Raw genomic sequence first — 14,563 nt, forward strand, 5'->3', positions numbered from 1 at the left:
CTAGTCTATTCTTTATATATGATCAATTGGGATAAGTCCTGATGCTTGTTTGACATGTTAGTCTGAAGTTTATATGTTTCACCTACCATGAGTCCTTATACTTTCTCTAAGACTTTGAACCTTTATGTTATAATTGATATCTACCTGACACTCAATATGTTAAGTTTCTCATGTACAAACTAAGTGATTGCTTCGCCATGTCCACTAGTCTGTTTGTTATATTACTTGGCTGCAACCTAGCTGTAATGGTGTCTTCCTTAGGCTCTCGTGTTTAAGGCCTTTCTATATAACTGCTCTTTACTTGTGTTCCTAAATTTCCTTGTTAAGACTCTTAGGTCTAAAATCCCCTTTAGGTTAATTCTGAATCATGCTTACTTAGAAATTCTGCCACGTATGATTTGCTATTCAATTCTTTCACTTTGAACTTGTTTATGCTTGATGAATTTTTGGTGTAATCATGTCTGTATATCTTTGGTTTGGAAACTTCTGTCCTATGTTAGTCACATCCTTAATAACTAAGTATGTAAACTCCAAAGTTTTGTTATTGGCCTGGTACATACCTTGTTACTTGGTTTGGCACTCAAATTGGTAAGCAAGGCATTTGTTTGGGCCTAACTGTTGGCCCAGTTTGGTGCTGAGAGTTGAAGCATATCTATAGCTATCCGGAGTATGGGTCTGGTCATCCATATGAGGCCCCATGTTTGGTTGGAAGCCCAAAAGAATCCACGATTTAATTTGTATCTATGTAGAGCCTACAGTCATCCTAGATGGGTTTGTGGCCATTTATTTGAGTTAGTGTTATTGTATTGGGTCTATAATAATTTGTATTGACAAATAATGGGGAATTACTGAAAGTAGGGGGCTGGGATACTTTAATTCTCGTATGAAAGGGTAGAAAACATACCTACAGGATCTAAATGCTACTTGCTCAACATGCTCTATTTCTATGTATTGTTAGACAGAATGCCTATAGGATCATGTTGAGTAGTCAAGAATTGCTTACATTGATACCTCTTGCAATGATGTGGCTCACCTAGAAAGCATGGCTATAAGACTAATAAAACAAACTTGCATTTAAAACAACTTCACTTCCCAAGTCTGACCATCTAGGTATCATGCATATATGACTTCAATGTGGTTAATTGAAACTATTGCTACTGCTATTCTCATCACACTGCTGCCTTAGATTACATGCCTATAGGAGTAAAATGAAGCAAGTGTATGTTCTCAGTTACTCTTCTAGATGCCATGCCTACAGGATTTCACTATTCATTTAGAAATCATGTTAATAGGATCGAAGACGAATAACTATGCGCTACAGGACAGTCCTAAGTTACCTAGAGATCATGCCTATAGGGTTTACCATCTATTAAAACCAGCAGTTTGTAGGATCTTATGTTAACTCTTGAATCAATCAACCACATAGAAATCATGCCTATAAGTCTTGCGCCATTCAACACTGCTCCGATCTTAAATCTGCCGACCTACAGCCATTCACTTCATAATCTATAACACCGTTAGCATAAGCTCATGACTGTTTGCGTGCATTTGTGTTTACGTGAGGAGGCCAATTTGAGCCCTTAATTTCTAATTATGTGCAGTCCTAATTGTTTTGATTGTGCACCTAGTTTTATCATTTTTGGGTATCCTAAGTGAAGTCTAGAACTACCAAAGTAGTAGGTCCAAAGCCTCCTAGACCATAGGAATGGGATGGGTAAAGCACGCATAGGACGCGGATTAGAATTGAACTAGGACGCTTTAGGTAAACAACTTTAATGTAGTAATTAGGTAGCAGGAGATGATAGTCTGTGCCTGCTGAATAATATGAGCAACCCTTACCTTTAAGGGAGTTGCGAAGTATTATGTATGTTGCATGGGGTGATCCTTTAGGCTAAAAAACGTAGGACCCTCCCCCCTGTTATTGTTTGTACGATCGTTTGGACTTAGGCGATGTCTTGTAATCTTCAAGGATTGTATAACTGTTTATTAACAATAGTCCTCTTTCTTTTCTTACTTGCAATTTGTTTTGTAACTTTAGACCCCATACTCTTCTTTAACTTATATGATCACATAGGATGATTATAATATAATAATCTCACATAGTGTAAAATTCAGCCGGGACCCATAGTTGTGGACCTTGAGGAGTGCCTAACCCCTTCTCTTTAAGGTAATTTGAGCTCTTTCCCGATCTTCAGTAACGCATATTAGCTAAAAATTAGTTATTTTCAAATAGGTGCCCTAACACACCTTAAAATTGTTAGGTGGCGACTATTCTCTTTTAGTACTCATTTTAAAAGAGTTGTCACACGTCGAAACTCTCTTTCGCCTGAAAATGGGGCGTGACTCCCTATATTATTAAAAGTACATTTATATAGATATTTATTTTCTTAAGTAAATAAAGCTGCCAATACATGTGGCTAACTTGTACAACTTATTTCTACGGAGCTGATCATGTAGTCCCGGGTCCTGATAAGAATTGATCCCGGTTCTAATAGTCCCCAGCTTATGTGGCACTTTTTGTGTCATATCATGTATTACCCCCCCCTCCCCCGCCCCCCAGTGTTCGAATGCTAAGTATGAGAATTTGAACACTAGAAGTCTTGCATTCATCGAAGGCCTTTTCCTTCATTTTATACTTTATATTGCTACCTCATCGGTGGAGACAACTTGTGGATGGCTAAACAATCTGTTTGAGTTTTGGGAGGCGAGATTTGCCATCGGACCAAAGATTATTTAACCATCCACAAGTTGTTTTCCACACGAGCTTATGGCAGTCGATCCACTAGTTGAGGAATTTCAGTGCCTTGACATTGAAAGTCTCTCTTTTGATGATCCCCCTTCATAGTATGCTTTACATTGTTGCATTGTTAAAAACCTTGCCAAAAAACCTGATTGGGACAAAAAACTAGTCAAAGAAAAAAGAGTGCAGTACATACTTTCAATACCAGCGATGATCTTCAGCAATAATACCTTTTGAGGTGAGTCACATTCCAATTGTTTGGTAGTTTGACCACATCTCAATTTTTCAATTCACATGAGCCTTTACCGGTTATAGCTGAAATTTGGTAAGGTCATTCCTATGTTGATCACAACTGCCCAACATTAACTTCTCGAGTGTTTTGAGTAACCTTCCTGAGAACCAAATCTCCAACATTAAAATAACAGAGATTTGCCCTGCGATGGTAATACCTCTCCATTCTTTTCTTTTGGGCCACCATCCTCACGTATATCAGATCCAGGTGCTCCTCAAGCAAAGCTAGCTTGACCAGCAATGCTTTGTTATTTGCTTCTTTGTTTGCACGAGAAAACCTTAAGGTCGGCTCCCCCACTTCCACCGGTGTCAAAGCCTCTGAACCGTATACTAGGGAAAAGGGTGTCTCACCCGTGCTCGACTTTGTCGTGATTCAATATGCCCATAGCACACCCCGAAGTTCATCTGGCCATTTGCCCTTGGCATCTTCTAACTTCTTTTTATGATTTTGAATGATTACCTTGTTTGTTGACCCTTCCTGTCTATTAGCACTCGAATGGTACGAAGAAGACGTAATTCATTTGATCTTTAATCCTTCAAAAAACTTGTGACTTTAGAATCGTGTCACAAGAAATCTCCTTTGGTATTCCAAATCGGCAGATTATGTGGACCCATATGAAGTCAACCACTTCACGTTGTTCGATATTTTGGTAAGGACCTGCCTCAACCCATTTAGTAAAATAATTAGTTAAAACCAAAAGAAATCTTACCTTCCCAGGCCCTTGTGGTAAGGGACCGACTATGTCCATCTCTCATTTCATGAATGGCCATGGTGACACCATCGAATGCAACAATTTTGCTGGTTGATACACTAATTGTGCATGACGTTGGCATTTGTCACATTTTTGTACGAATGTCTTTGCGTCCCGTTCCATCCGAGGCCAATAGTAGTCTGCCCAAACTAACTTTAGATCCAACGAGTCAGCATCGGAATGGTTTCCGTAGATTCTTTCATGGACTTCTCATCATGTAGTCTGCTTTCGAGGCCCCTAGACATCGAGCTAATAGTCCTTGGAACGACCTCCTGTACAATTGTCCGTCAACAAGATAATAGTGAGTTGCTCTGGTCCGTAGTGCCCGGGATGCTTTTGGGTCCTCGGGTAATTTATCATGTTTGAGATATTCAATGAAATTGTTCCTCCGATTCTAGATTAAGTTGGTTGAATTAACTTTGCAATAGCCATCCACATCCAGCACCAAATGCAGCAATTAGACGACCGTACCAGAATCAGATTATTTCATCTTTGTGGATGAGCCCAAATTAGCCAATGCGTCTACCTCAACGTTTTCCTCCCTTTGGATGTGGACGATTGACCATTCTTTGAACCATGCAAGTAACGCTTGAACCTTGTTCAAGTATTGTTGCATGCGTTCCTCTTATGTGTCGAAGATTCCTTACACTTTGTTTACTACAAGATGGGAGTTGCATTTTATCTCGATGACCTCGGAACCTAGTCCTCGATCTAGTTAGAGCCCTACCACCAAAGCCTCGCACTCGGCTTCATTGTTAGTTAATGGTATAGTTCTAATGGCCTATCTTAGGGTTTCTCCCAAGGGAGTGATTAGAACTACCTCAAGACCAGACCCTTTAACATTGGAGGCTCCATCCGTAAACAAGGTCCAAACTCCCGATACCATTCCCGATACCAACACTGCTTCTTTAGCAACAAAAGACATTAATCCTGGATTGAATTCGGCGATGAAGTCTGCCAAAACTTGTGAATTAATTACAATCCTAGGCTTGTATTCTATGTCAAATTCACTAACTTCGACTGCCCAGTTAGCCAATCGACCCGACAACTCGGGCTTGTGAAGGACATTTCTTAAAGGAAAGGTTGCCACCAGGGCTATTGGATGACATTGAAAATAAGGCCTCAGCTTTCGAGGAGCAATTACGAGAGCTAAGGCTAGTTTTTCGAGGTGCGGTTATCGTGTTTCCGCTCCTGATAATATTTTACTAATGTAATAACAGGGAATTGCGTACTTTCTTCTTTCCGAACCAAGACGGCGCTCACCACTACTTCCGGGACCACTAGATAAATTAGCAGTTGCTCACCTTCCCCCGATTTCGACAATAACGGAGGGCTAGATAGGTACCTTTTAGGTCCTTCAGTGCCTGTTGGCATTCCAGAGTCCACACGACGTCGTTCTTCTTTTTCAAAAGTGAAAAGAAGTGGCGGCACTTTTTCGAGGACATTGAGATGAACCTGCTTAGGGCTGCCAACTTACCGGTTAACCTTTGTACTTATTTCACACTTGTTAGCTAGTCCGATATGACGACCAGATCGGTCGTTTGGCCTTCTAGATCCCCGTTCCCCTAATTAAGACTTTTTGTATGTGCTTTTATGGTTTATGACCTGCGAGGATGGTTGGCTTAGGTTTGGAAGGGCTCAAGTTGAAATCAGAACACTTAGTTCCTTAATAGTGGACTATAATGGTTAAGTTTGACTTGAGTTAACGTTTTGAGTAAACAACCTTGGAACCAAGATTTGACGGTCCCAATAGGTTCTAATGATGATTTTGGATTTAGACGTGTGTTGGGATCGGATTTTGGATGACCCTGGAGCGTTTCGGAGCTTAATATTGAAAGTTGGTGCATCAGGTTTTTCAAGTTCTTTAAGTTTGGGTTAGAGTAGGATTTGGTGTTACCGAGGTTCGTTTGGGATTCTGAGCCTGGGAATAGTTTTGTATGGTGGTTTATGACTTGCACGTAAATTTTGGCGCCATTTCGAGTTGATTTGATAGGGATCTGATGCGAAGAAATATTTTTAGAAGTTTTTGAGTTTCTTGTCGAATTCATGCATTTTGGCATCCGATTCGTAATTCTATATGTTATTTTGGTGTTTCGATCGCGGGAGCGAGTTTGTATTATGTTGTTGGATGCGTGAGTGTAATTGGATGGGGTCCCGGATGCAAAACGAATTGGAATGGGACTCAGTTTTAGACCTGGGGGACTGCTGGTGACTTCAGGCCTAGTGCATTCGCACCTGCGTGGAATTGGCCGCAGGTGCAAGCTCGCAGAAGCAGCCCAACGTTCGAAGAAGGGGCCTGGAGTAGGCTGGGCAGTGGTCGCAGAAGCGGAGGGTTTTCCGCACCTGCGAGCTCGCAGATGCGGGCGAGGACAAGAAGGCCTGGGTTGCAGGGGCGGGTGATAGCATCAAGGACAAGGATAGAGTTTTGGAAGCTCTAAGAAAGCCATTTAAGTTCTCAAGCTAAAGAATTGCAGACTAAGGTTGCTGGACTTCAATGGCAAATAAAGAAGCTTTTAATTGTAGTGGAAGAGCTCAAGCCTAAAGGAGATGAATTGTCCAAGTTTTACAATTGTTTGGTGGCCCAAATTGATGTCCAAGAGGAGGAATATTGGGTCCCAACATCAGCCCTTGAAGTCCACCAAAAGGGCACCTAGAAGAGCTTTAAATGAGCTTAAAAGAGGTCCAGGGGGATGTTTCAAAAGGAGCCCAATTGGAGTCCAAGCCAATAGCCCAAACTAGTAGTTTTAAGGCCCAAATCTGCCCCAAAGGGATTTGGCTGCCCACCCTCTTATTTTTATTGGCTTTTATTAGGTTTTCTAGTATTTAGCTTAGCCTCCAAGTTAGGGTTTGCCTTGGCAGCAACCCTACCTAGTTTTAAGGACTTTTTTCTCCTATAAATAGGAGTTCTTTTCATTCATTGTGGTACTTCATTATTGATCAATAATATTATACTTTGAGAGTTCTTTTGAACCTTTGTTACTTATTCTTTGAGATTTATCTTACCTGTTCATAGTTCAAGGTAGTAAGATAACTTATTTAGTGTGATATCATTGATTCCTTTGTGGTACTCTTTGAAGGCGATTAATAAAAGTTATTAATTGTTGTCTCAAGTTACTCCTAAAGCTGTCAAGAACCGAATCCATTGTTTTTTGATTTGTTCTTAAGTAAAGGCGTTTGATTTCTTCAATAAATAGAAACGTTGTTACTTGGATCTTGTCAAGGCTATAGAACTTGCATTCTTGGAAGTTCTTGGAATTCTTTCCCTGAATTTTTCCATATCCTTTATTTTCTGCACTTTAATTCTTGTTTTTCAATTTCTTATTGTTATTGCTTCCTCATTTACTTCTTTAATTCTTACTCTGATTACTCTAGTGGTATCAGAGCAACAAGGTCGGGAATCCAATCTAGAGTAATAAATGAAGAACAATTAATAGAACACAATGAGTATAGGTAATAAATGTAAATAAAGAAACCAAGAGAATGTGTTCAAGCTAGAGAGCAGGGAATGTTCTTGTATTGAATGTAGTGTATTATATCTTGTGTATCAGATGCCCTTTTACAAAAGGACAAGGATCCCCTTTATATATGGAGGAAAATCCCAACATAGTACATGAGTATTTATTACAAAGAAAAGTAGCTGGCATAGCTACTTACTAGTCTGGTACAGACTAGTGTTTCCTTTGCAGGTTTTGTCAGCTTTGATCATATGCCTTGGGAACTTCTCGCTAGTGCATCGTAGCCGTTGGTTTGCACTGCCTCGAGGTCGATCATTACGAACCCTCGAGGGCAAACTCCGAGCTAGACTTCGAGCCTCCCAGGTTTACCGTATATAGATAGTCCCCGCGTTTCTTAGAATAAACTGATAAGAAATGACTTTGACATCGATCCCCTCGAGCCTCTTGCGATGATGTCATGCTTATGACGTCAGCTTTTCCGATAACTGAGATGTCCCATCGATACGTCTTTCCGCGGGACATTTGATGTAGCGCCAGTTTACTTTCTCAAGGCGATAATATCGCCGCCGATCCGTTTCCCAATAGGCATTGATTGCGCCTGTCGATCCGTTTTCCAAAGACATTGATTGTGTCATCGGTACGTTTCCTAGAGGCATTGATTGCGCTGCTGGTTACGCTCCCTCCAATCTATAAATGGAAGCTTTCTTGAATCAAAACTTCATTCAATCGTTCTTCAACAGCCTCCAACAACCTTTTATTCCTCTCTTCTCTTCGTTTTCATCCAAATCCATTCCCCATGTTTAAAGCCTGTGATCATAGGGTCACATGGCAGAGTTTCCATCAGTTCCTAGAGCCTTCTCCTACTAAGCGGGATTGCACTGGTTTGTTGTTGTTGTTGTTGTTGTCGGCCCGAAATAATGAGAGAGAAATCTCAAATTATCTTCGCATTAAACAGCATACGGACTACGAACATCTGCTCATCTCTCTTAACTACTCGGTGCGGCACTTTACTCCTTTTGATTTCCATGTATTAAGGTGGTACCATCTACTAACTTTTGTATCCCATACCGGTGCAACGTTTCAAGAAGTGGCTTCACAATAGTGGCGCTGGCGAGACCCATACTCGCCAAATTTTTCACCCAGCCACTTCTTCATCTTTTTCTGCTTCTTCTTCATCATTTTTTGCTTCTTCCTCATCCTTGAAGATGCCGTTTGGAAGGTCGAGGTGAGGACCCGAAGAAATGATTCTCGAAGGCATTGCTCCCAAGGATGTACCCCCGAGAGTAGATTAGATTTTAGCTGTTACTTTTGCTTCTATGTTTCTGTATAAGGACCCTTCGTGGGCTTTTGTTGTTATGTGTAAGGTACCTTCATGGGCTTTTAGTAATCATCATTTATTAATGCAAAGAAGTTTCTTCAATTTGTCTCTGATTTACGCTGGATTTTCCTTTATTTGCATTTGTGAAGAATCTGAGTGCCTGACTATATCGATCGGTCCGAATACCAGGTCCGGGTGTAGGTATTTCCCCGGTTCCTGATTGGTTAATACAATATCTTGTGGAGCCCTTTGTCGTTCCTCGGACTGAACCCGGGTTGAATTGATATGAGCTTAGGCCGCCGGGACCCCCGAGTAAGAATAGGGCTTCGAATTTGTAGAACGAACTTAGCCTTTCAGACCCCGTCGATAGTCCTCGAGGGGGAACTTACTCGAACGCCTGAGAACAAAGATACCTTTTAGGCTTTCAAAAGCATTCCCCGAGAGAGAATTCGCTCAAGCTCGGGCGACCTAAAAACTTGTTTTGAACTTAGAGCGAAGATAGCCTTAAGGCGACATAGATAGATCCCAGACGAGGGTTTGCCTGGGTTCGGATAGCCCCTAGATTAAAGTAACCGAGAGTATGTTTAACTTGATCCCAAGGCAAGATATAGCCCTAAGGCTTTATTAGTGATCCTCGAATGAAAACTGGCCTGGCTCGGGTAGCTCGAGGGCCAAAGAATCGGATGAATGACCCGTGTTTGCCAATAGCAGAAATCCTCGAGGTAGGGTACAACCTCGAGGTCAGGCTTATATGAGTAGCTTCGCGGGGCTTATCTTTCGTGTTGACAGAGGTCTTTGAGATCGGGCACCATCTCGAGGCCTGTAATGATGTTAATGGCTCCTTAGAGCCTATCTTCTTTTTGATAGAGGTCCTCGATATTGGGTACCATCTCGAGGCTTGTAATGATGTTACTGTCTTCTTAAGCCTATCTTCTTTTTGATACAGATCCTCGAGATCGGGTACCATCTCGAGGTTCAGTTGATCTCCGTGGCCTTTTGATACCCAAAATATCGTACGACGGCATTGATCGTATGGCATGGTTATGGGACGACCGAGGTGATCCTGCCGGTACATCTTCCCGAAGCGATAATGGCTTAGTCAGCATTTTTAATTTAGCCTTTGAGCCAGGCGGACAGTCGCCGCTTGCTCTATATATATGTTTGTCTTCCCTCCCTTGAAGATTCCGCTATTTGGAGTAGCTATCCTCCTTCATATAGCTCTTTTTCCCTGTGTTAGATCTTTCACCATTTTATTTTCGCTCCAATTCTCTGATTTTACCATAGTTATGGCTGCTATGCCAGGGTCCGTTCAGCAAGAAGAAGGAAGTTCTACCTCTGGTTCCCACCTAGTTGATGGTGCGCCGCCGGTGTCTAGTGAGCCAACCTCGGGATATTTTGTTTCGAGAAGGGACCTTTTGTCGGAAAAACCTCCCAATGTTCAAGGTCGTTGGGAGTATGCCTCGAAGTTTGTTTCTTTAATAGAAGAGGGGCACCTTGAGTTAGTGAGGAAAGATTGTGGATGGGGGGAAAAGGTGGTACTGCAGGCACCTTCCCCTGAAGAGAGCATCATGGATCATGCCGAGGGGTTTTTGAACGTATACACCTACTCCTTTACGCTGGGCCCCCTTGATAAGGTTGTGCTCGACTTCTGTCGAAAGTATCGGGATTACCTAGCACAGGTTTATCCGTCATTTTGGAGGATCGTATTGATGATGAGATTCTTTGCGCAGGAAGCAGGGCTTGAGTTTACCCTTAGTCATCTCATCAGGTTGTACCGGCCTTTTCATCATCGAGGCCTGTTAGCCCTACGATGTCGATCCACCAGGCGCTTTGTTGTCGATGATGAAGTAGATGAAGATCGGGGATGGATGAGCCGATTTGTCTGAATGCAGACTATCGACGCTATCCCTACGGAGTTTCTGCCATTTCCCGAGGAATGGAATTTTACACGTAAGTGGAACACTTCGTGCTTTCGTTGTTTTGCTTATGGTGGAGGCAGGCTCCGTAAATGCGCCTTTCTTTCCTTTTCTGCAGCAATTCCATGGATGCCATATGAGGTCCCTGACCTGACGGATTGGGCTTGGAAGTTGGCGACCCACTCGATTTATGATGATCGTAAGTGGCGAGACTTCTCCAAGGGTAGATGGGAGGCAAAACACCACGGTACGTGCTATGTGTTTTGCTCCTTTTTTGAAATGTACTTTCTTTTTATGTGTACTAACTCCGTCATCGTAGGCATTGGGGAGTTCTTTGAGGTGAGATCGTGCCCTCTCGGAGAGGGTGAATGACCGTCAGCTTTTGGGCCGAGGAATAGTAATAACAAGCGAAAGGAGCCTTCGCAGGGCGATGATGCCTATAGCAGGATGAGTCTATCCCGGAGGTTCAGAGAGGATGCATCATCTGAGCCTGCAGCGCCCGAGATCTCTGGCCTTGGAAAAACGGTCCCTCCTCCACTGCCATCTTCTTTTCCCGTCGGAGGTACCTCGAGGAACGAGGGTTCTCTGTCGCTGACTTCTTCTCCCGTCGAAGGTACTTCGAGGGATGCTCGAGGCCAGGGGCTGCATACATCGAGCGACCGTGTCCCAACCGGGAGCGTACTAGGGTTGATGGAGCCAGACTAGTAGATGTGCGCTCGACTTTTGAGGAAGCCCAGCGTCTCTACTCTGTGGTGAGTTTTGGCCATTCGTATCGGTTCTTTAGCTTTTGCAACTTTTTCTCTCTTATCGAGTTTCTCCTTCGTAGGCTTTTAACAAGCTCAAGTCTGAGCTGCTTCATCGTGAGGCCATGGTGAGAAAAGCCGTGGATGGGGAGAAATACCTCAGGCTTCTTTGTGATGAGAGAGAAGATGAGATGGCACATTTGCGGTATGAGGCGAGTCGAAGTCTGGACTACGAAAGCTACCTGGAGGAGCAGGTAATTTTTGTTCCAAGGGAGTGTGTGTTTCTTCTTCTATCTTCTGAGGCTAATGTTTCGTTTTCTTCAGTTGCAAAAAAAGACGGAGGACCTGGAACGCCTTCGGAGCGAAGTTGGTCAAGCCAGGTGTGAGTGTGATGAGCTAAAGGCTCAGGTGGACGCCCAGGTTGCGGCTAAGAAGGATGCTTTGGCCAAGGCTTCCGCCCTCGAAGTGCAACTCCGCAATGCTCATGAGAACAGCTCGGTCCGAACGGACATGATTACAAAGCTCGAAACTGAGCTTCTAAAGATGAAGGCCGAAGTTACGAAGGCTCGGGCTGAAGCCGGAGCGATCTGAACTAAGGCTGATAAGAAAGTGGCCGCCTATTTGAAGGACGCTGCCGACGCTCGAGCTGAGCTGAGAGGGGCTCTTGACTGTGAGAGCGGAAGCAAGGAGTATGCTCGGTGCAAATCTCGAGGGGAAACCCTCGAGGAGATCCATGCTAGGGGCTTTGACCTCTCGAAAGAGATAAAGCAGGCAAAGGCGGACGAATATGGCGCTAAGTTCCTTCTGTCCGATGCCGAAGATAGCAAGAAAGAGGCCGACGGGCCACAGTCCCCGAGGGGGACGTATATTGGGTTTTTCTTTTCTGATTTTGTATATAATGCCAACATTGTAAATGGAAGCCTTGCGGCTTCATTTTTCATGCACTTCCTTTTGCTTTGACGTTTGTCAGTCGTTAACCAGATGAACTGGTCTTTGAAAGAATAACCCTTAGGTCAATAGTACGGCCCTGGGGCTCGTTTGGCTGGCCCGTAGGCTTACGCGTTTGGTCGGTACGACCTTTTTGTATGATTCGGCATTTAAGCTCTTATGCTTTTGCTCTTGGTCATATTCAGTTAACTTTTTCGGGCTCAGTCTCCGAGTCGGGTTTCGACTCGAGCTCGTTGACCCCTAAGTTTTTGAATTTAAAGCTGGCCCTTAGGCTTTTACGCGTTGGGTCGGTACGACCTATCATATGGGTTGGCGGCAGTGGATCTTACGCATTAGGGTCGGTATGACCCTTTATATGGGCTGGCGATAGTGGCTCTTAGGGATCAAGGTCGGTACGACCCTTTATATGGGCTGGCGACAGTGGCCCTTACGCATTAGGGTCGGTACGACCTCTAATATAGGCTTTATTTTTCCCTTGTTAAGGGCTTTTTGAAATTTGTGTTTGCCTGACTCTTCGACGGTTCGATAAAAAACCTCGATTGTGAGTCGTTAACTGGTGATATGCGAGCACCTCGGGAGGTTTTGCTAGGTGGCTGAGTGTTTCGAAGCCTGTAGTTTGGAGCTGACATGGTCGAAGCTCTTTTGCCTATGTCGAGGGTAGCCTGTTTAACCGGTTCTTTTCGAAGTACTTTCGAAGTAATTGAAGGCCTGTAATTTTATAGCGACGGTCGGGCGTCCCTGAGTCGCGTTAGTTTGGCTGGTACAGCCTCGTGATCATAATCATTGTGTTTGGCCGGAGCCTTTCAGTCCCCGAGTGAAGTAGTTTCGGCGTCTATATCGAGGGTATGCCTTTTTAGGGGTCATACAAGTTCGATATATAGCCTTAACTTTAAGATCGGGTTTATGCCTTTTGTAAGTTCTTATAAATTTGAACATGCCTTACTCGAGGTCTTACAGTTTTGGTTACTTGGTACAAGTATGGTTCATGCCTTGCTTGAGGTCTTATAGTTTTGGTTACTCGATACATGTATGGTTCATGCCTTGCTCGAGGTCTTACAGATATCGTTGTTGTTGCCTTATGTAGGTCTTATAAGACCGAGGTCGCCCACATGGGGTCTTATGGCCTCGGGTTTTTGATAAGTCGATGGGATGGTAATTGGCGACAGTCCCCGAGACATTGAAAGTTTTCTTGGCTCTGGAGCCATTTTTGTAACCTCAATGTTGCCTTTGAGGGCTTACAGGTTCGAAGCTTCCGACCCGGAGGTCACACGGCTTTGAGTTTTGATGCTAGTCCCCGAATGTTCGGGACGTTTTTCGGCCCTGGGGCCATTTTTGTAAGAAATAGCAAACTTCTTTGAAACGCGGAATGCTTTGATGGAGGAGAAAGTATTCTTTGATTACTTGGTACAAGTGTACATGTGTTCACTATCAAGGGATCGGTTATTCTATACGGACACGGTTCGTTCGATCGTTTGGCCCGGTATATCATTTTCCTATCGAGGCCCTATCTAGAACATCTTCGCTTCTCTAGGGAGGTGACCTTCCGGGGGGATGTCCCTCAGTATTCGAGGTTGATTTGAAGAGGAGCCTTGAATACTTGTTGAGTCTTCCTTAGGTAGCATATAGATGTTGCCTCGTTAAAAACCTTGCCGAAAAAACCCTACTTGGGATAAAAATCGAGTCGAAGGAAAGAGTGCAACGTATGCTTTTGGAACCTAAGGCCTTCAAGTTGGAGAGCGCTTCGGCTGTTTCGATCGGATACCTGTACACAGGTCAGTGTGAAATGTAGCTAAAAAGGGGAGATGATTTATTCCTTATTGCCGATGGCGTCTTGAGCCCCGATGTGATTCAAAAATTTGCTTTCAGGACACGACACGGTCCTTTGCTAGTTTAGTCGGGTGTAGCTGAGAATATAGCATGTTATTGCTATTTTCCTGTTTGCTTATCCTCTGGCTCCTTCGACGATGGAGGTATTGGTGTCGGTGCCACATCGTGCACCGCAAACATCTCTTTTGCTGCATGTTGTTCTCCGTAGATGGTTTTTATCCCATCCTTTTTCAGAAATTTCATCATTTGATGGAGGGTGGATGGTACTGCTCTTATGCAGTGTATCCACGGCCTACCGAGCAAGGCGTTGCATCTCATGTCTCCTTCGATAACATGGAATTTGGCATTTTGGGTAGTGCCAGCCACGTTGACCGGGAGGGTGATTTCCCCTTTCGTTGTTTCGCTCGCCATGTTGAACCCGTTGAGGACTCGAGAGGTGGGCACGATTTGGTTGAGCAGTCCGAGCTGCTCCACCACCCTCGACCTGATGATGTTGGCCGAGCTACCTGGATCCACAAGCACACGCTTAATTTGAAATGTATTTATAAGAAAAGAATTACCAATGCGTCGTTA

Source organism: Nicotiana attenuata, unplaced genomic scaffold (genome assembly GCF_001879085.1).
Source record: "Nicotiana attenuata strain UT unplaced genomic scaffold, NIATTr2, whole genome shotgun sequence".
NCBI classification, from domain to species: domain Eukaryota; kingdom Viridiplantae; phylum Streptophyta; class Magnoliopsida; order Solanales; family Solanaceae; genus Nicotiana; species Nicotiana attenuata.